Source organism: Macrobrachium rosenbergii, chromosome 56 (assembly GCF_040412425.1).
Source record: "Macrobrachium rosenbergii isolate ZJJX-2024 chromosome 56, ASM4041242v1, whole genome shotgun sequence".
Lineage (NCBI taxonomy): Eukaryota > Metazoa > Arthropoda > Malacostraca > Decapoda > Palaemonidae > Macrobrachium > Macrobrachium rosenbergii.
In genome coordinates, this window is record NC_089796.1 from 43008937 (window position 1) to 43029612 (window position 20676).

At 39.0% G+C, this 20676-nt stretch overlaps 1 protein-coding gene across 23 annotated transcripts in view; it reads right to left on the reverse strand.

The window, feature by feature from the left end:
• The window catches only part of LOC136836475 (ensconsin-like), a 652260-nt gene extending 639047 nt beyond the window's left edge, over positions 1-13213 (reverse strand). For 20 of the 23 annotated variants that reach the window (XM_067100801.1, XM_067100795.1, XM_067100791.1 and 17 more), the window contains exon 1: positions 13070-13203. The gene's annotated coding sequence lies outside the window, so the exon portion shown is untranslated. Of the gene's footprint in view, positions 1-13069 lie in introns of all 23 variants that reach the window. The other 3 variants (XM_067100782.1, XM_067100764.1, XM_067100793.1) reach the window with 2 other exon arrangements.
• Between the last annotated feature and the right edge of the window lie 7463 nt (positions 13214-20676).

The following is a 20676-nucleotide window of genomic DNA, read 5'->3' on the forward strand; positions in this document are numbered from 1 at the left end:
GGACAACCGGGATACCAAAGGAAACACTAAGAGGAAAATGCAAGGCAGTATTTTACCAATTCGCTCGTGCACTAGAGGTGCCTGCGAGTCAGTTTACACACAGTATGTGTGCGAATTGCTTTGGTATGTAGGACTTGAGCGTATGTATGTGCATGTATATATATATATATACATGTGTGTATATACATATATACATATATACATGTATATATATTATAAATATATATATATATATATATATATATATATATATATATATATATATATATATATATATATATATATATATATATATATATATATATATATATGTATATGTACATCCACACAATTACATATATATATAAAGGCAGAAATACAAGTCTAGTAAGATTTATACAACTACACCGATAAGGATCGTTTATGCCATTAAACTATACCTAAAAGGTTTTGTCAGTTTGTGAATAAAGCTTTAAGCAAAGTATTAGGAGTCAGATGGGGGAATCAGAAATGACACCAAAGGAGAAATTACGAAAGTTCCATAAGTAGGTAAGAATGATGACATGGAGATGGTTGGAGAAAAGTACATTAGCCTATAGTGTCAGCTGTTCTCCTGCGGCCGCCAGAAGTGTTGGAAGACCCAGTTTTTCTAGGATCAGAACTAAGAGAAGGGATTCAGTACAAGATGTCAGATTTGTGGAGGATAAAACATATAATACTGCTAAGTAAAGGACAAGAAGTCGAAAGGCCTTGCAGTACTCCATTTTTTCTCTTTCCTTCATGGAATTTGTCTTTATTTGTATATTCATCACGTTCCATATTTTCGTGATTCAGTTATAAATAATACTGTGTATGTGTATGTGTATGTATATATATATATATATATATATATATATATATATATATATATATATATATATATATATATATATATATATATGAGAAGAAATAACTTCAATGGAATCACCATTGTACTCTACAGATGCTTTAGGATATTAAAACTATATACGTGAACAACATACCTTGAGAGAGAGAGAGAGAGAGAGAGAGAGAGAGAGAGAGAGAGAGAGAGAGAGAGAGAGAGAGAGAGCTTTGTTCAGCAATGACAAACGAGATGGCAAAAAGAGAGATGACAAAGAACGAAGGATTCCGACGAAGCGATTAAAGGATCGTAATATATGTAATTAACTAGCAGACCTTGCCTTTGACTGTAATAACGAACAATAGATCTAGCCCCCTCATCACCATCATCATCAAGTTGATCTATCAAGTAAGGATGATAATGATATCAGTGGTGATGATGATGATGGTGAAACTGATGATATAAGATAGGAAATGACTTTGGTGCGGACGATGACGAATCATAGAAAAGTCATCCATACATAAAATTCTTTACGCGGAACAAAAGATCGCCGTAGCGACAAAGAGAGAGAGAGAGAGAGAGAGAGAGAGAGAGAGAGAGAGAGAGAGAGAGAGAGAGAGAGAGAGAATCCTTAGGGTAAGTCCCTACTAAAATTAAACATGTCATACATATACATGTCGGCAACTTATCACTCACACGTCACAAATAGGTTGAATACAAATCACGGGCGTATTGGTAGTTCCCAACGAGCGTTTCCCATGACTGACCTACATCTGTCATAGCTTCGTTCTCAGCATACGGTCGTTGACTTGTTTCCAACCAGTTTGTGATACGTATGTGATAAGTTGCAAACGTGCGTTAAAGACACGGTTTACAGTAGGGTGGACGCATCGTTCCAGAAACCAAACTTCATACGGAAACGAACTGTGAACAAACACCAGATCACATATATTCATGCATTGTTCTTGGCAAAAGCTTTCTGTACATCGTATAATGCCGTATGAAACTTTCAGCCACGGCCCACGAAACTCTCAGCCGCGGCCCGGTGGTGGCTGGCCTGTGTTGCTGGCACCTATTGCGGTGCCACACACACGATCTATGGCTAACTTTAACCTTAAATAAAATAAAAAATACTGAGGCTAGAGGGCTGCAATTTGGTATGTTTGATTATTGGAGGGTGGCTGATCAATATACCTATTTGCAGCCCTCTAGCCTTAGTAGTCTTTAAGATCTGAGGGCGGACAGAAAAAGCGCGAACGGACAGGAAAAGTCATCTCAATAGTTTTCTTTTACAGAAAATAAAAAGACAAAAGAGGTTCGTGTATGCCATAACATATACGTTCGTACACAAACAATAGGCAATGCCTTCATAAATTATCCCGGAAAAGGAAGAGAGAGAGAGAGAGAGAGAGAGAGAGAGAGAGAGAGAGAGAGAGAGAGAGAGAGAGAGAGAGAGAGGGGGTGTTCCAATATTTTGAGACTGAGAACCAAGACGCAACCGAAAGCAAGACAAGACATTGAACTGAGGCTGGCAACTGAGTTGTAACTAGCAATTGGGACTTGGCCGCAGCCAACCATGGAATATATTAGGAACTATTCCAGTACGACAGAAGAATATGTGTGGGGGTTTGTGCGCGCGTGCGTACCACTGCTTATGCAAAGAGAGACACTATACCAAAACAAAGTCTAACTTTATCCTTATCCTCCCAACAAGAATTGAGCAGAGAGAACATGTTCTCCTTCTCATAACCAGTCACGGCATAACGTCGCCCTTCCCGCCATAACGGGTGTAACACATTTAGACGAAGAAAAGCCTTACGGGCGGATGAAGGGGAGGGGTCAGGTGATGCGTTACGCCAGTAAGGGGATGCGTAACCGAAGACTGGCTCTGTTACGCGCCTTTCTTGCCGCAATTGCTGCTATCAGCCGTCGTTAGGTGATGTCACCCCGAGATGATCAACTCACGAAGTCGCTGGAACATTAATCATCAACGCTGTCATCTCGACTTGCTTCCTTTAATTCCCCCCCCCCCACCCCCCCTTACACAGGGTCAACATACATTCTCTCTCTCTCTCTCTCTCTCTCTCTCTCTCTCTCTCTCTCTCTCTCTCTCTCTCTATATATATATATATATATATATATATATATATATATATATATATATATATATATATATAATGTCAAAGGCAAAAACAAATACGCTATACCTGCGCTAATGGTGTACAAAAACTCCTACGGCGTCAGCTCAGGATTCCGTGAACAGTACAATTGAAAGTCATACATGTACACAAATATTACACAAAATATACATATTTCTTAGAACTAGTCCATACTAGTTTTATATATATATATATATATATATATATATATATATATATATATATATATATTTTATATATATATATATATATATATATATATATATATATATATATATATATATATATATATATATATATATATATATATATATATATATATATACTTAGCATGGACTGGTTCTAAAGAAAACTGTTATTTATATTTAGTCTTTTAACTACTGTACAGGATCAAACTATCATCACATAAATGAATGAACTTTTGTAAATTCCACTGCAAATAGATAATGTAAAATCTGTAATATGTAACACCATCAGTAAATCAACCTTGGTGTGAGAAGGAAGATGATGGAGAGCCTCGCTAATGCCTTTCCAGACAATTCCTTCATCAATAACTACCACCGTAAGTCTGCACAGTAGCCTATATGGAAAAAAATTAGATCTACTAATTTCTCATGCGAGGGTTTCATGCAATAATTCATCTCATAAGCCTAAGGGCACAAAAATTGCATTCATACCTTGATGTAATTAAAGACAAAAAAACAATGGATCATAAGACTGGATATTATCCCGATTGCATTGAGATGAAGCTGGGTTTACACACAAACGAAATGAAGAAAGTCGAGACAATCAACAAGCGCTATAACAACATACACCAAATCACAAATTCAGAGCTCCTCTGCCCACTTGCACAGAAATCAGATACAAATAAAGGCTTAAAATGAATGTGAATGGGCCCGATGGGAGGAATATCATTTCCTTAATGGAAGGGAATATCTGCTCAACGCAGGAAATTACGCAAGGGCTCATCATGAGACTCGCCACCACAGAAAATCTCCTTGCGCGCGCGTGCACGCACGCACACATACACACCGAACGAACGTTTAAATATGTTGGAGAATCCCAAAGTGGCTAATAACCTCTTATATTTCATGCCCAATAGAAGTGAACTGCGGGATTTTTTTGAGGGGAGGGGAGAGGGGAGGAGGTGGCACAATCTCTGGAACCAAGTGAAAGTATCCAAAACCGATTGAATCAATGCGTGCTAGCCTAGAGAGAGAGAGAGAGAGAGAGAGAGAGAGAGAGAGAGAGAGAGAGAGAGAGAGAGAGAGAGAGAGAGAGAGAGAGAAACTGGTTTGAAAATGTGAAAATCATGGAAAAGCAAGCATGACCTTGACCTCTTATGGCCTCATATGAGAACAGCGAGCTTTACACTTGGGTGTTCACATGGCACGAACATTTTTCCTCAAATTCTACGGAATATTTGCTTTGTTCTTCAAGTCATAAAAACCATTTAATTGCAGTGTTTAATATTTCTGTAGAGAAATCCAGATTTATAAATCTGACGCTTTCTTCAAATATGAACATGACTTCTGACCATTTGAGAAACGCAGAGAGGTTTTACTGGCTGATGGACTCAATTCTAGAAACTGGTGTTGTAGCATTTATGGTCATCAACCCCAAAAGTAACTGCTACAGCAAACGTTTACTGGGTGTTATATGTCAACAGCTAAGGGTGTCATGGAGGTGAGCCATCTATGAAACTAACCCAAAGTTACCTGGCTCTGCTGATCGAAATAAAGATGGCAACACTTTGAGATAAAAATTAATTACAGCAAACAAATCAACAACAAAGTTAACAGCCATGTACCTCAGATCTGGAATCTACTGCTTGCAAACCACGCTACGTATTTGAAGCAAATAACCTATACATGATACTCCAATCATCACATGCAATGGAAAAACTGCCTGTGGACCTGAGAAAACTCGAAGTGACGAAACTGCACTGAAAGACAGGAAAGAGTCCTTAAAATCACCATGCTGAAAATATGCTATACTTTAATGAGTCTTCTTTGGTATAAAACTCATCTGGGGAGATACCATAACCGTGTTGTTTACCTTAAAATTATAAATTATATTTATAGTACAATACAGGAGTCGAACACCATCATGCATATTTAGGCATAGCAATAATAGAGAGAGAGAGAGAGAGAGAGAGAGAGAGAGAGAGAGAGAGAGAGAGAGAGAGAGAGAGAGAGAGACAGTAACTTCCAACCAAGCGTCCTGTCAACCGATCAATACAGTAACGACGGCAAAAGGTTCACTCGGTAGTCCATCATGGGGACACATAAGTAGCCATTACAAGATGCATAAATAAACAGAAGGCGTCACATATTCCAGAATCGTGACGCCAGAAGCAAGTTCAAGATGTTTCTTACCCTTCCAACGGCAGCGCAAGACTGGTGCTCCTCGAGAAAAAACAACGAGTATTTTTTGAGGGCAGGTCTAAATGGATTCAAGTGGAGTAAAAAAGTTTAAACATACTTCCAACTTTCCACTGTGCTAACCTCCCGTCTCTCTCTCTCTCTCTCTCTCTCGTTCTGGTTCTGACTAAAGTGGAACTAAAAGCTCACTGACATGTACCTGACAAAGTCAACGTCATAAACTCATAAATAACAACAAATACATTTAACACAATGACACAAGTATGTAACAATAAATCATTCAGCTTCTTCGCAGTAAGAGAAAACACGTGCCTGAAATTAAAAAAAAAAAATGAAACATTTTTCAATACTTCTTCGCATGTGCCACTCTTTGCACGAAAAGGCCCAAAACCTTTCGGTTTTAATCATTAATTACATACTGAATATATGTACTTTACCCCAAATTTTTTGGAATAACACCACAGGTTCGGTACACTACCATTTCAACAGCATTTCCTAAATGGTTTCAATCGTCATTCCTACCGAGAACAGCAGCATATTGCTATACCCACCTTAAACACCTCCCATGGCGCGTGTGGGCGTAAGAACAGCAAGTCGTTGGGAAGTCTGAATGACATAACACCCAGGCAAAACAACAGAAACACGATCCGACCACAACAAAGGCATTGGTACACCTTTACCCTTATATTAATTACAAAATTACTACTTTTATACCACTTCTTGCTATGAACACAAACATTTCTGCTAACCCACAAAAAATAAATAAATAAATAAATTAAAAGAGCCTCCAAGGCGAAGTAAGAATAGTACAAAAGTACTATATAAATTCATAAGTCAGTGACAATAACATGAGTCTGCTGAACGCAAGAGTGACTCGTCCATCTCCATCAACTTCTCCTTTTCCCCTTAAAAATCCACTTTAAGAATCGTACCCAGAAAGCCTTTCCCTCTCCCTTCCCTTCTGTGACTCCATTCCCTCTAGACCTTCATGACTCCTGCAATTCCCATCATACAAGGAAGCCCTCCTGGTGTTAATTTTATAATTTCAATGTGCCGTGTCCTACCACTAAAAGAGGGGCCTGGTCGTTTTTAATCTCTGTACTCTATCTTCTAACCCTGTTTAATGGGAGGGGAACACCTTGTTAAAAACAAAGGAATTGGGACATTTTACTGTTTACTGATGCAGAGATAACAATTATCAAATAACCACAGAGGTGGCGTCTGACATGCTTTATGAACACATACTGAGTGAACGGATCTATATCACATCCATGAGTGAATTTGTATGAGCCATTACAGTTCATATGTTCAAACCCTTTTATTCTTCAATACTGTGTTCATATAAACACGAATGATGACGCGAAGAGTCAATTATATTAGAGGTGGTAAAAGTATTTCTTTTTCACCAAACTCCATAAATAGGAGAATATTCGTCTATTTCGCTCTTCAAAACTAAGCACTCAGCACGGACACGGAACAGGAAAAATGCACTACAACGAACACACTGCGCTGGCTCAAACCTCAAAACCATTCCCCTAATAACTCACGCTATTAACCCTTGTATTTAAGAGAACATCATAAAACCCACGAAAGATGCATTCCAACCTCTGTGCGCCCCCTTCCCCACCACCAATAGGTCCCAACCAACCCACACATTAACGTCTGATCCTGAGGCAACGGTGATGTATGGACGTTTCAACTGACACTATCACCCATAACACGACTGGCCTGACCCATCCCATACAATCCAAAGACCTTATTTCTGTATCTTTCACTTAGAATCAGAGACGCCACACTCCAAGGCTGTTTTATATTGCCTTTTCTCGATTTTCTTTTAGGGTTTGTTGCCTTTCATGTATGAGGCGCTTATGCACATGACTGAACTTGCATATGAGAGAAAAGCCCCATTGTGGCCATGCTAAAATACAACGATAGATGACGAAGATCTGCTGTGAGTTAGTTTACGAACCTTAGCAACACAAACTTAAGTGTAAACACTCCCACCTATATTTAAAGAGGAGATGTACATATGAGCCAGATAGATATGCGAAGTAGACACACGCCCTTAAATGTAAAACTGTAGACTGACAGATAATATCCATTACGAAAAAGTGCACCACACATGAAAACAGATAAATTCATAAAAATATCACATAAGAATGAGCCTCTAAAATGGAAACAATAAAGAATGAACATAAAAGTAAAACGCAACAAGGCAACAAATGCTCCACGAAAGCTGCTCTGATCAATAACAAGCAATGCTGCCTCACACTTACCCAATATAACGATAAAAATGAATACACAATCTCCTCCGCTAATCCTACAACCCACGTTATTTTCAAATTCAAATTTCAAGTTATTTTCCTCAATTTTCGAAAACAAATTGCTGTCCGATAATAAACAGGCTGCAAAATGACAGTACCCGTCGTAATCCCTCCTAATGACATTAATATCGTCCCCTGGCACTCGAGGGGAGTCCGAACAGAATGCAAACAGCATTTTAATTCACAATTAACCTTCGCATTTAACACAAAGCATTCACGGTTTTCAACAAAAATATTGACTGCAACACTGCCTAATTTATTAAAGAGATAGTTTCATAATCCGTTTATTCATGAAATGTACGTATTAAGATACACTGTCTGCATAAGTTGTTATACGCATACATAACGTACACAAGACATCGGTGTAGTATTAACTAAATAAAATATTACAACAACTGGAGAAATATATATATATATATATATATATATATATATATATATATATATATATATATATATATATATATATATATATATATATATATATATATCTTAGAAAGATTAGCGTTCCAAGAAAAACACCTCTGACACAGAGTTCGAAGCGGGCGCATTACGGGGATTATGCCATAAACTGGGCGTGGCGAGATCCAGGAGCATCGTGTGTGACATGAAACGCTTTTCTGCAACGATCAAAATCATCCAGAACTTCTTCCTTTTTCCCGCAGTCAAGAAACTACAGATTCTACCAGACGCAGTCACATTCCTCCACCCACCCTCCTCTAGATTCAGTGGTTTTTCTCACATTTATAATCAAGTGCAAAAAATGACGAACACCCTCAGGAAAACTCGTCACACACAAGAGAGACAAAAACGTAAAATGAAAAAGCCTTCACAACACAAAATATCAAACTGAATACAACACCAAACAAGTACAAAATGCGCCTAAGTTTCTTCAGCGTAATCGAGTTTTCTGTATAGCTTTCAGCCACGGCCCGTTTGTGTCCTGTCCTTAGATAGCGTTGCCAAACGCACGATCATGGCTAACTTTAACCTTAAATAAAATAAAAACTACAGAGGCTAGAGGGCTGCAATTTGTTATGTTTGATGATTGGAGGGTGGATGATCAACATACCATTTTGCAGCCCTCTAGCCTCAGTAACTTTTAAGATTTGAGGGCGGACAGAAAAAGTGCGGACGGACAGACAAACCCGTCTCAACAGTTTCCTTTTACAGAAAACCAAAAGCCACCGACATTTTTAAATTTAATTAATGACAACCTTACGAAATATCCCATAAATAAGCAAGAGTCATACAATATAAACAAAAAAGGTACATACACAACACAACTAGTATGCAATTCATCACCGATTTCGGTCCTCCTGACGGTTAAAGAAACGAGATATTTAGTGCCTTGCACTCGTGTTAAAAGATTTAGATTTCGTCCTAATCTCTTCTAACGAGCAGAGAACCAAGGGAGCACCAATATATACGAAGCAAACACTGAACATAAACAAAGCCTCTAATAATGTCTTACAACATCTTCAAACCATCCCTAATTAATCATCATATACTGACAACACCACCCCTCCCCCGCCCCAGGATAAAAGTATGACTACGGGAGAGCAAGATAAGAGGAAGCCTTCACATTGACACAATACCGTATATGAAGATGAAGCGGAAGGCTCGGCCATTATGATCAAATCATCTGCAACAGCTGGTTGCCGTAGCAATAAACATCCATAGCAAATACTGGCTCTCTCTCTGCGGTCGTTCCTACTACAAACGTGTCATTCCATTTTTTACTCTGCAAGGTGTGCCAGTCATTTATTACGGGAACGCCAGCGCTTCCAATAATCACGACTTCATAAATAATTATCGGAATAGGTTTTCAATGTTGCCTATGGAATAAAGTGGCTACCCGAGAGAGAGAGAGAGAGAGAGAGAGAGAGAGAGAGAGAGAGAGAGAGAGAGAGAGAGAGAGAGAGAGAGAACAGCGTGATGGGTAATTGGTTATCTATTTATCTATTTACAGAATCTTACGAATACTGCACTTAATGAATGTTACCTATCTTGTGAATCTTACAAATGAAATAGCTAAGTACCGAAATTCCTTGCCCAAGTCAACATGGGTATGCTGGGTTATGTGGGGAACATGCCCATATTGTACCTTCTCGTCCGACTCGAGAATCGAACTGGGTTATTCAGTTTGTAACTTAACACGATACCATTGTGCTGAGAGAGAGAGAGAGAGAGAGAGAGAGAGAGAGAGAGAGAGAGAGAGAGAGAGAGAGAGAGAGCGCGTACAGTAATTGGAGCATCTAGCCCTATCACCTCCAGGCGTGTAGCAGTGGGAAGTATTTTTTTCCCTTCTACAGTAGGAAGCGTAACGGAGGCCTGGAGGGCACGAATTCCCTCTTACGATAATTAAAGCGTGGGCGAGGTCCAACGAAGCCGATATTTAACGAGACACTGTGCATAACCTAAAAACTATTAAACATAACATCCATACATACACTGCATCGCGGACAACTACTGAAACCTGTTAGACAAACCATGAATAGAAAACAACTGACAGTTAGGCTACTTGATGATCCTCGAGAGTTAATTAAATTACAGAATTACTATTAAAACGGTTATTTTCAACTCATTTTGTAGACAGATGTTATAACGTCTTCAATGCATACTATTGACATTCAGTGCCCGCCATAAAAAAGCATATTTCATCATCACAACGCACAGTATAAACACTCACACAGCTTGATTCTTTTCCAAGAAATAAAACCCCCGCCCCCCTCTCTCTCTCTCTCTCTCTCTCTCTCTCTCTCAAAAATCTTCCTTACAGAACAAATCTGTAATTGATGACCAAACGTTTACGTGGTTACTGGAGATGATACAAACGAAAGGAACCAAACATTCCCAATCTCAGCCTTGAAATCACCATTACTGTTTCTCTCTCTCTCTCTCTCTCTCTCTCTCTCTCTCTCTCTCTCTCTCTCTCTCTTCTCCTTGGGCAACAAACCGGTCACCCGTGAACCCCTCTGGCTATGAAAACTGAAGGAAAAAAATCACCTTTCTATGGTGTGGACAGTTATCGAGTTGTTGATCCTCGTCCACAGAGTTTGAGACCTACTACGGCCGGCCTCATAATAATAATAAAAAAAAACATTAGCGGAAAAAAAACACGAGCTACCATATATCGGTTTTCATTCAAAAACTTACAAGGAACAGTTTAGCACTGCACGGTACAAGAGTTTCATTAACAAAGGTGCGTCCACACAACAATATATCTTGTCATAAACACTCCACAACGTATCGCATATATAACACAAACAAGTTGAAAACAAGTCAACGACCATAAGTGAAGATTTAATTTTGGCTAATAATGGATAATCGTATAAAGCATTGGTTAGTACTACCAACAAGTCGTTAAACTTATATTCAACCCATACGATGAGTGTGTGATAAGTTGCTCATGACACGTTTTACTGCTGTGAGGACGTACGCTATTGTAAATCACACAACTCGAGATAATTGAAACTCGGACACCCAAAACCTTCAGATTCTACCTCACTACAATCCTAAAGAAGAGAGAAAAACATAATCAACGCCTTGCTTTGATTCCTGTGCGCTCTACTCTAAGGCGGAAGAGCTTCGGGATGAGCTGGAAAATGTTGGGGAAGGAGGGCAAGAGAAGTACCCACCCATTCCAGGGACAGCCATAAGATGGGTGAACAAAAGGGGTACGATGGTATGGCAGGGTAGTGGAAAAGGCACCTTTTCAATCAGAGAGAGAGAGAGAGAGAGAGAGAGAGAGAGAGAGAGAGAGAGAGAGACTCAAATGGCCTTCGTGCATCAACTTTGACTACTGTCATAACGTGGAAAACTTATAAAATATCAATTAAAACCAATCAAGGAAAACTAATAAAATATCAATTAAAACCAATCAAAATTTATAATTTTCTTTCAACGAACTGAAATGTCGAAGTATCCTGTAAGCATTTAAATTGAATACAAAATTACACGTAGCGGATCACAATCCAACTGTCCTGAGGCGTTGTAAAAAGAGGCGGTAATCCCAGATTATAAGACCTGTAATTATGACAAACAACAATGACTTGACTTGTAACACCTGGGAAATGAACGCAGTGTAGGCGAAATGATCTCATAATTCATGTAGAAACAAACAAAATACCGCAAGGAATTTCTGAAGGTTCCGAAAAGGGTAACATAATATTACACTACAATAATCACTCCCACTGACATATCAAGACCGACTCATCAACACACTGTAGCTGGACGGTTCTAGTACAAACCTCGTCGGTGGAAATATTAAATACCAAGGATAAATATCTGAGGAACTCCACTACAACCACTCCATAATTGTTAAGCGTTCCCCTCCCCCAAAAACCAACCCTCCCACTTCACGTCACTCCTGCTTCAAAGGTATACACATCCCTGGGCATTTGGCTTGAAGGGGGACGAGAGTGGGGGGGGGAGGGGAGGCAAGGGGTCAACAAGGAGAGCTGGGCACCTTGCTAACAACTTACCTGTTGCTACAACACATTTGCCAAGCGTTGGCATGGCGACACCTCCAATGTTTACTTTCTTAGTGGTGGCCTATCCATGTCCCCTTTTATGAAAACACTATATTGCATTACTGAAAGGAAACTGAATGACGCAACCTCCCGAAATACACGAACATGATGGCATAATGAGATACACATTCGTCTACGCTTTTCCATGGTTACACATTCACCTATAAATCACCAAATCGAATTCTTTGCCTTTCGTTTATAGATGCCAATACTCACTGATTAAATACCTTGCGAGTACGGTGATCTTCATTGCAACGGCACGAGGCTGACATGAAAAATTTACATGGATTTTTACAAACTGCATATATAATGCCTTAACCACCGCCATTGCATAATGCTAAAAATGAACCATGTTCATATTCACAATAACACTTGAAACTTCTGATCAACCATTTTTACTTTTTGAACACAAATGGAAATTCTTATATCTACAACTTTTTAAAGGGCTCTGGCTAAATGTCACAGGTCATAAAATATAAGGGTAAATTGCAAAACGCACTGATTAAAACTTGTAGGAAACATTTGGACTTTAGTTTCAAGGAGCGAGTCATATTTTCTCGTCGATGACTTAAGCCCCGAAAGTCGCACAGAAAAATAAAACGCACTCTTCAAGTCGTTGCAAAATGATGTTTACAGGAGTACCTGCTTTTACACCACGAGGCAATAAACTAACAGCACTTTTCCTCTATCTTCCTCCTCTCCTTCACATTAATCCTCTGACTAGACGAGTTGGAATCAAATTCCTACAACGAAGGGCCTCGTCGGGTGAAGGGAGAAAAAGAGGCAGAGAAAAACAACACATCGAGCGACAAACGACTGTCAGTACCTGACGGAGACGATAGCCCGTGCTTACGGACCGGCGTTCACAGCCACACTAACTAAACCACGATCCATCCATCCTCGGTGGCCGCACCACGAAACGGCCCTGGCTGGCTGGTTGGCTGGCTGGCTGGCTGGCGGTCTCTCTTCTATCCACCATCCACGCCTTCTTCTTCTCCTCCTCCTCCGCTCCTCCATCTTCTCCTCCATCCACGGAGTCTCACGCACCCCGGCTCCCTTTATCACCTCTCCTTTATCTCCTTCATTCCTCCCGTTCTACCTCCATACATTTCCTACTTTGAAAATTCTTTTCTACTTTGTATTTAACTCCCACAGGGGAGTGGATTCTACTATGTAGTATGCATTTATGTATTTAACGTCTACAGCTCAAGTATGAACATTTTTAATTTAAAACTTTCTATTTAGGAGCATTTAACAGTTTACTATAAGTGACTTTAACCATTGGCGATGCGTCGGAATTTAACTGGGCATGTGAATAAAACTATGTATCCGAACCAGTCAACACCAACATACAGCTCGATTGATATGTTGTACCACCTATTGTCTCCTTATTTGCAAAGCACTACACATAACAAAAAATGGCGGAAACATGAGTGGGACTGCAACACTGCATGGGAAACTACAGGTCATTTTCGAAGGGAACCTTACTTCGTTGCCTGAGCGGAAAGAACAGATTCAGAAAGTCTAATACTTTCTGATGAATACGGCTTCTTTTCGATGAATAGGTCAATAACTCCCCTGCCATAAAAGTAAAGGCCTTTTTACATAATTGATTTATCGTATGAATCATTTTTATAAACAAAAAATTATTTCGAAAATTGGCTCTTACGACTAATGTTTGTTACCGAGTGGTTATATCTCGGCCCTAGTAATTTTTTTACAGGTGACACATTCTATAATTTCTTCCCCTTAATTGTGTCTATTACTTATTGCGAGCGATACGTTGTATACGGGTCATTTTTTACTGTTAAATGAAGTATTCCTTATACTCCTTATCTCGGCAACTTCCGACGTCTTTGAATTGACAACCGAAGCACATTTCCAAAGTGCATTCTCTTCTTTCCAAATGGAATGACTGGTGACCCCTACTGAGCAAATCGCAAATTTTCATGACTAAAGTAACATATTTCATGACTAAAGTAACATATATCTTCAAAAATAAGCTAAACAGTAATCATAACAAATAAGTAGATAGCAATACTAATATTCAAGGGAAAATGACTGAAGACTACAACTGGTCTCGAATTTTCACTTCTCGTGAACAATCAACAAATAACGGATTGGCCTCATTATCCCGTTTCGTTATTTTCATTAATTAATTTCTACCGTATTCTAATATGATAATTATCGTATAATCAAATTCTCGAGACGGAATCGTTACTGAGCCCGGAAAAGGTTACTTTATTCAATAATTTAATCAAAATATCAACTCACTGACGTTATCTAACAGCAAGACATTGTAACAACAACCATTACGAAATATTACTTGAACACGAACTTCTTATGCTTCTAATAATCCACTGATCAACACATCTTCAAGCTTACGCACACAGGCTATTCTCTGGCTTTCTCAGGAAGATTACGAACACAGGCATAGTTAAGACTTAAGTTGTAGCTTTCCTGAATGCATATACTTTTTCAGCCTCTCCAGGAACACACACACTTTATATATATATGTGTGTGTATATGTATATATATATATATATGCATGTGTATGTATCCCTTTTTGCATATTTTTAAATTCTGGAGCACACATACTCCAGAGCTTTACTTTTTTAAGCGTATATTCTTAAATTTTGTCTTGCAAACATGCCTTCTTATGCTTTGACCACGAGTGCGTATACTTGCTTATGCTTTCATGAAACATATACTTGTAATCTGTATCATTTTAAGCATTCACGACTGCAGACATTCTAGCGTCGTTGTTATAAGCATTTGTGTCCAAAGATATTTCTGTGATTCAAGTTCCAAACTTGTATGAACACATATCGAAATACAAGGATTTAGTATAATACTCACTGACAAGAAGAAGCAACACCTGATGCAATAGCATCGAAATTGCAACCGTGATAGTTTTTAGAAAAAAAGACAGGATACGACGGATGATGAATATTATGTAGACAACAAAAAAGTTGTGCCACTTGATACAACTCTCCAACAAACTTCTAAATTGATACTGAGAGAGAGAGAGAGAGAGAGAGAGAGAGAGAGAGAGAGAGAGAGAGAGAGAGAGTCATCCTTTGATTAGCGTTTTATGAACAAATGGCTTAATACTTTATGAGAATGTTAAAAAAAGAGAAGCTCGCCCATAAATACGCGACTGCCCAGAACGCCTTTAGCTAAACCTAAAAATGTGGATATAGAAAGAATATACATAGCATTTAAAACAGTCAGAATCAGATTACATCACCAGGGTGATCCCAATAGTCTTACATGCAAGATTAAAAAACAACAATGGCTTCGGTCTTACAAAGTCAGAGGTGCTTATAGCTTTTCATTTTTGTACAAATAGTTTACTGGAAAACTTGGTGTTACTGATTGCAGGATTTGGCGGAAGGCTGAGAAAAAATAGGAAAAGCCTGAAAAAATAGCTCTTCCGATATTCCACGCAAACGTTATAAAAGACGTCAAGTAATTAATAAAAAAAAAAAAAGACATCTCAACAGAAAAACGAGTACTTTTCTGTTTTCCATGTACCGATTAACCCCACACCGACACGAAACGCCACTACAGCACTGTAACTTCGTTACACGCGTAGCTCCATTGTCCCTGATTGAACCATCTGTAATTGTCGACGAAATCTTGTTCAAGTCCATTGTTTCAAATACCTCGCTTTTTCTGTACACGAAAGACTCATTCCTTTTTACACATTATTAAGATACAAAATAATATAAACGAACACCCCATTCCTTAATCTTTTTGTATCAAATTATTAAAAGGAAATTTCCAATAAGTATTTTCGTGAAAAATAAATTGCGCTCTGTTACACAAGGGAGGTACAGTAGGTCACAGACTGGGTGGACAAGGACTTCAGGCTAGCAGCCTCACCCCAAAATATGCACTGCCAATGAGAAGGTTAACACTCTGGGAAGAGAGTCTGATGGTGGTGTGTGTGTGTATACATATATATACATATATGTATATATATATTAATATGAATATATATATATATATATATATATATATATATATATATATATATATATATATATATAAACAGGAAGTAGAAACGACAGCCTGCCTTCCTATTCCTCGTGTGCAACAACCTCACGAGATCGATTTCCCGTTAGGTACATCGCATCCAACGGCGCCCCCCCCCCTCCTCATATACCTTTTCCCCATTTCCTTCTTGATTTCGTCCTCTATTCTCCTAAGTTCTGAATTTGCACACACACTATAGTACTGTGATTGAGTCACTCCGAAGCACAGCTATCCTATTAGTCTCGCCATCGCGCACTCAATCTCTAACATAACTGCAGACATGATGTACAGTACAGCTAAAGACTGGCATTCATTTCCCAGAGTACTCGAATACTAACGTATGCAGGGTGGGATACCAATCTGCGTTTGAAAGTTCGGTGTAATGTCCCAACATATTCACTCAGGTACGCCTATGTATTCACAAAAGGACTACTCTAAAGCTATACCATACGGATGCAGGTACGTCAATTTATCGAAGATAGGCATACTACACCTTTATCAACTGTATGGATATGTCAAAGTATCCTAAACAGACATACTCGATCAAGGAAAAAAGAAAACTACCCGAAATAAACAAGGACCCCTTCCTACTCTTCAGAAATGAACGTAAGAAAAGAGCAGAAATATTTCCATTAGAACCCGTAGAAGAATTTTCCCATACGTACGCTATTCCAGGTAAATGCTCTCAAAGCCTTACACACTAATGGATTTCAAGATCACATAATGGACCTAAAAGAGAGCAGATCGTCTGAAGAGGAGGAAGGATACGCGCGCTCACCTACGCGTATGTGTGAGTGCGTATGAGAGAGAGAGAGAGAGAGAGAGAGAGAGAGAGAGAGAGAGAGAGAGAGAGAGAGAGAGAGAGAGAGAATTCTTGGTCTTCTAATATGAGTTAACATTACACATAGAAAATATGATTCATCACAATATACATGTAACACACACACACACATTATATATATATATATATATATATATATATATATATATATATATATATATATATATATATATATATATATATACACACACACATACACATGCACGTGCGGACGCGCGCCAAAGCAATACAAACGTACTCCAACTTCTTTTTCAATCACCTTTAGACCTAAAGTTAGAGACATTAAAGTACATTTAAATTTCATGTCGCAGAAGAATACACCACAAAAACACTTTCAGATCTAAATAAGTGCATTTTGAAAATATACATGGAATGAAGAAACTGTCATTTCATGCCAATATTCGAACTAGGTTAAGAACAGATATGTGATACACACACACACACACACACACACACACACATTATATATGTGTGTATATATATATATATATATATATATATATATATATATATATATATATATATATATATATATATATATATATATATATATATATATCGATTATTGATTATTTTTACTGTCAGATCCAGCATGGCCCGAGAAGAAAAGCGTGACGTGAATTAATGGACTTCTCTCCAGCGATGATCAACCTGCCTCTGTTTAAGAAAACACCGAACGCAAACAGCGTTGTATTCTTTGCCAAATCTGCAAAGATTTTAATTTTTTTTTTTTTTAAGCGCACGGAACATTGACGTTTGCCAGACCAGCTTCGAGGAAAACAAGACGAGGACTAAAGATGAGGAGAAAATTGAACAAAAATCAAGATGGGTTTAACTACGAAGAAAAGGCAATAAAATATATACTTAAATACTTAGAAAATCATAATTGCTTTCTGCTATGAAAAATAGCCATTTTTCTCGCTCAAGGAATATTGCCTGTTTGTATTCTTTGGTATGTGAAGGGCGTGTCCAATGATGTTCGGTTATAGACAGTGACGTATTCTAACCTAAACTGAATCTATGTGCTTATTTTAAGCAATTTAGTGTAAATTATACTTAAAAAAAACTGTACCAGTTAGGCTTAATATCTGGTTTGGAAAAGAAAATTTCCCCGAAAAGAAAACTATTATTTCCTAAAGGAGCAAATCCGGTTCCAAAAGGACAAAACACAAGCAAGCATTACCCACTCTAAAAAATGACTTATATTATTTTTACATAACAACTTGCTACATCTAAAATCATGCCACAAGAATAATCCGAAATGCCACGCCTCGCCTATGAAAAATAAGTCGACTGCAAAATCTCAGACATGAGTGTCATAATAAATACACATTTTCTTTAGTCAATATGAAACCTCCAAGAGAAATTCATCTACATCCTTTGGTTTAAACGCTGAATTTAAGCCTGGAAACTGGGACCCCTTAAAAAGAAAAAACCCTTCCTTCCCTCATCTCCGAAATCGGTCAAGGATGCGGCAAGGTCGACATCTGCATGAGACTCCCGAGCACCTGCAGTCTCGCCCATTGAATCTCTTAATTGCACCCAGTTTCGAAATGCATTCCGAACCCTGAGGACTTGAGAGAATTACGTTTAATCCTTTGACCTAATTAACGCCAACGACCCGATAACGGGGGCGCAATCTTGAATTCTTACTGAAGAGAGAAAAGTAACAAAATCGTTTTCAGGCTCAGAGCCTCGTCATCATTTGGGTCGTTTGATAGGGTGGAAGGTCCTACGGCACCTCGACGAAAAAGCAACAAATATTAAGTGAGGAAGTGACTAGTGTGAAATGCGTTAAGATTTAGGAGATAAATCACTCTATCCTTAAAGAGGCGGGTCTACAGCTCTTGCAAGGTCACGCCTCACCTCTTTTCCTTAGCCCTTACTTTCCTGAAGTTAGCAGGCCTCGGATACTAAGGACGTTGCTTCTGTCTACTGGGCACTTGCAATCGATGCTGAGAACCAGTTACAAAGTAACATCAAACTTCGACCAGAAATTACACAATCAACCAAGAACACAGACAGACATACGAATTTCAAAAGGTAATACTAAAAATTAAATTTATAATAAATAAATACTCACAAAGGCGGTATCCTTTGTTACGGTAGAAAAAATGTGAAAAAGATGAAGGCGAGGCAACTCCATGTATAAATAAAATAAAATAAATCAGTATCCAAAAAAACCTCCCTACTGAGTAACAGGGACGTCATTTTCAACCAAAGGTATAGATATTTGTATATACATACTCTCCCAATTTCATCAAAATGTCAGATTTTCTGATCTGCAGTTCTTATGAGTTTAACGTGGAACACTTGGTCGTCCGTTTTTTGCTGTGAGCCAAACAAGTCCGACGGCGACTGGGACGCGGAGCTGGATCCGTGCACGAATTTTCATCGACTTTCCCAGATGAGCAACAGGATAAGAATCAAACAACAACTCATACACTGTGAGTGGTGCTTCGGAACTCAGTCCGTATCTGACGACAAGGGTCTGTTCAATGGGGCCATCCTCATCCGGACTTCAATCAACGAAACGTCTTACTCAAGTCAGCCATGAGTCAGATACCTTTCCAGCAACACCGAGAGAGACACGAGGCCAGCGTTTACATGCGGATTTACATGAAATTCCCTAATAACGACAGTCGTGTCACAGACCAATACACACGAATTTTGGGTGAGGGTCGTACCCCACTTCCAGCCCACGTAACAAGCTTCGTTCAACTTTTATGGAGTGCACACTTTGGAATTACACTTCGACCAACTTTTTTTTTTTTTTAGTCCAGTGAAGGCATATCCTCAGGATTAAAACCTCAACAGCTTAACACAAATTAAACCAACAGAGCGACGATATCCTTCAATGAATTAACATTCACTCCACATTACACATGAAAAATGAGAATCAGCCTTAGAAGCCGTCACAACACTAGCAAATACGTTTCTCGCAGACTGAGATGTCCTTGTGTTAGAACAGGCTCTTCCCCCATGTGCTGGCCATGCAGCCAAATCTTAGTGGAATAAACGACGACGAAATAACATGGGGAAGGGGAAGGGGAAGGGGAAGGGAAAGGGGAATGGGAAGATGGATTAAGAGGTGAGAGTGACCAGACTCACACGCTTTGAGGGTCCGGTTGAGAGGAGGACGGAATGGAGGGAGGGAGGGAGGGGAGGGAGGGGGAGGAGGGATTTGGGAAGGTAAGCAATGAGTGCGTGGGCTGTGGGCAATATCTTGCAGTTCGTTGTGCCCGCCAACAAAAGCTCCAGGTAACCACCGCTCGACCCACAAGGGTCATTTTCCTTCTCCTGGCGCAGGGCAATTCCGACCATCTTCATTGTCCTGAGTCAGCATAACTTCATGACAGCATTTTCGAAACGACCAGAAATTTTCCCCATTTTTCCTTTTAAAATGACGGCATTCCCACTATTTTACTTTTCCTGCGGCTTCTTCTTTTCCTCCACTTTCCCACAACAAAACGCAGAGGGCTGTAAACGCCACCGACAGCCGGCAAAAGGGAAAAGCATACAGGTGCAAGATTAACAGGAGAAACACAGAG